Below are 3,598 nucleotides of genomic sequence, written 5' to 3' on the forward strand. Positions count from 1 at the left end.
AAAAAGAAGAGCATGACAGTGTGTTTAAGCAAACTTTTTATTCCAAATATGCACATGTAAATAAAACAACCTGCTCAGGGAAGCACTGCACTAAAAACAAACATTTCACACCTTCTTTCTTCCAAAATGCATCCAGGGATGTTTTCCCCCCTAAGAGCCTTCACTTTCTTCCGATTTCCATTTTGTTAGCGAGACTTCTAGATACAGTGGGCCCTTGTTATCCGCTGGGGTTTGGTTCTAGGAAACCCCGTGAATAACAAAATCCGTGGATGCTCAAGTCCCGTTAAATACAATGGCATATCAAATGGTGACCCTTATATAAAATGGGAAAATCAAGATTTGATACTTGGAATTTATAGATATTTTCAAGCTGTGGATGCTTGAATTCGTGTATAAAAAATCTGTGGATAAGGAGGGCCAACTGTATATGCATTTTCCCAGCTCAGACTTTGTTTACTGCATTGCTTTCTACAGATATGCTGGAGTAGCCCAGCACCAAAAGTCTGCTTCTCCAGCCCTCTTTCATCATCTTCTCAATGGCAATATTGCAGCTAAAACATCCAGCAAGACAGAGAATAAGGAGTAAAATGGAGGCTAGGTGAGTGTAAAAACACTGTGTGAAAAGGAGCTTCACTGTGAGGAGCTTTGTTAACTGAGGTATGTCTCCACAGTGCTCTGTTGGGAGGCATTCCCAGCTAGCATAGAATTTGTCTATCCCTAAAGCAGCAAGAATGAAATTAAGCAGAATAAAGATTCTGCATCTCACAAAGCTACCAGACTAAGGCATGTTTCTACATTTGATGTTTACTCATTTACTGTATACAGTTTATCTCCTATGTGGGTTCTTTGAAGTATAGTAAGGTTATCTTACTAAATGTAAGAGTATGACGTAATGGTTTGAGTGTTGGACTATGACTCTGGAGTCTAAGGTTCAATTCCATTGAGTGACCTTGGGCAAGTCACACTCTCTCAGCCTCAAAGGGACGCAAGGGCAAACCTCCGCTGAACAAATCTTGCAGAGAAAACCCCATAATAGGGTTGTCTTAAGGTCACCATAAATCAGAAACAACCTGAAGGCACGCAGCAGCAGCAGCAGCAGCAAGAAGACCAAGGCGGGTTACAGACCGCACGTTTGGGGCGGGCTGAACCCGCCCCTTTCCTCAGTGTATCGGGGCCTCAGCGTCCAGAGCGGCAGCTGCTGAGGCCCCAATCCGCCGCTTTTCAGGCTGCGGGGAAGTGGCAAAACGCCTCAAGCCCCAAGGACACCCCGCAGTGGCGGGGAGGAGGAGAAAGGGGCCGCTTGGCCCCTTTCTCCTTTGGTCTGCTGGGCGCAGCCATGTGAAGGCTGCGCCCAGCGGACCAAACCAGGAAGGAGCTCCGAAACGGAGCTCCTTCCTGCTCCACACGAAGGGTGCACTAAGCGCCCTGGCACGGAGCAAGGACGTCACGTCCGCACCGCCCCGTATAGAGGTGGCGCGGTCGTGACGTTGTCATGGCGGCGGCCGTGTGGAATGGCCACCGCCGCTAGGGTTAGGGGGATGCAGAAGCACCGCCCCTTTCTAACCCTAGTACGCGCTCTGCACGTACTATATGGCCCGTTTGTAACAGGACCATGTCTCCTAATGAAGCTCTAACCACAATCCATGCATTTACAGACAGCTCTCAAATTTCACAAGGGTTAAGGACCCCCAGCAAAGGGCAAAACTTTCAAATATCTCTAGTCCCCCCTCCAAACATGCATGCTACAGACTACAATTCCCAGCTTCTCTAGACGTTGAAGACTACAACACTGAAGGAGATTTTTACACCAGCCGTAACACCCACATCTCTGATGTACTGATAGCAGGGATGAGGCTGAGGGGGTAAGGCTTGGAGACTGGCAGGGGTAGCCTTGGAACAATACAGAGGTATCGTGGTGTCATTGTGACCAAAGGAGTAACGGGCCAGGACTGTTGGTGGGAAAGGAGATGGGAAGAGGAAGAGGGCTAGGACAGGCCACCACTACTGGACTATCCTTGCCACAGCTGGTGCTGCAAAAATCTCCTTCAATGTCAGAGGATAATGACACCGAAGGAAATTTTTGCAGCAGCACCAGCTGCAGCATGGCTGCGCCACTGGTGGCAACAGTTCATCCTCACCCTCCTCTTGTCTGTCTCCTTGCTTGCCAACAGGCCGTTTGAGATCTGGCAGGCTTGATTTTATTGGGAGATGAGAGGGTTTTAACTCTGTATGTTTTAAAATTTTTATATTTGTAATTTTTATATTTTTATGATTTTAATTGTACAATTTTAATTGTTATGTTTGATATATGTTTGCTGCCTTGGGTCCCATTTTGGGAGAAAGGTGGGATAAAAATAAAATAAATAAACAAGCAATTGAATGGTTAGATGATTACAGAACACAGATGCTGTGGTCGCCTGCCACTGCAGCATCAACCATAAGGGAAAAGGCCAGGTTGAGAACATCTGTATAAAAATTAAAGCGAGAAACAACAGGGATGCCATTGTGGGACATCTACTACTGACACCCCTCCCCTCCAAGTCAGATTGAAGACTTGGATGATGCCTTCCTGGAACAGATGACCAGGTATTCAGAAAGGAGAGATGTAGTAATAAAAAGGGATATCAATTATCCTGATATTTTTTGGAAGTCAAACTCTGAAAAGAATCTGCTGTGGCTTGGCTCCAGGACACCTGCATGGATATAAAATCTGTGGATGCTCAGGTCTCATTATATCCAATGATGTAATAAATTGGTGCTTTTTATATAAAATGGCAAAATCAAGGTTTGCTTTTTGGATTTTTCCTCCTCAAGCTATGGATTGTTGAAACCATGGGAGAAAAATCTGTGGTTATGGAGGGCCAACTGTATAAGGTCCAACAAATTCCTCACTTACCTTGCAGACAATTTCATTGTCCAGAAGGCAGAAGAGGCAACAAGATGATCAATTAATTTAGATCTGAACCTAACCAACAATGATGACCCAATTAATTTAAGTCTCCAGGGCCAGATGATCATCCAAGGATAGTAAAAGAACTTGCAGAGGTAATCTCAGAACCACTGGCAATAAATTTGGAGAATTCCTAGCGAACAGACTGGAGGAGGGCAAATGTCCCCATCTTCAAAATGGGGAAACGATGACTCAGTTTATGCCCAGTCAGCCTGGCATCAATACTAGGAAAGATTCTAGAGCAGTTCTTGAAACAGACAGTTTGGAAACACTTAAAAGGAAGGCCATGATCACTAAAGTCAACACAGATTTCTTAAAAACAAGTCATGCCAGACTAATCTTCTCTTTTTTGACAGAATCACAAGCTTAGTAGATGAAGGGAATGCTGTGGATGTAATGTATCCTTCTGTAGTGTGTCCAGAGGAAGGTGACCAAAATGGTGAAGGGTCTGGAAACAATGTCCTATGAAGAGAGACTTAGGGAGCTGGGTATTTTTAGCCTGGGGAAAAGGTTAAGAAGTGACATGATAGCTATGTTTAAATATTTGAAGAGATGCCATATTGAGGATGGAGCAAACTTGTTTTCTGCTGCTCCAGAGGCAAGAACATGGAGCAATGGTCTTCAAATATTTAACTACAGGAAAAGAGA

The sequence above is a fragment of the Sceloporus undulatus genome, chromosome 2, assembly GCF_019175285.1.
Source record: "Sceloporus undulatus isolate JIND9_A2432 ecotype Alabama chromosome 2, SceUnd_v1.1, whole genome shotgun sequence".
Classification (NCBI taxonomy): Eukaryota; Metazoa; Chordata; class Lepidosauria; order Squamata; family Phrynosomatidae; genus Sceloporus; species Sceloporus undulatus.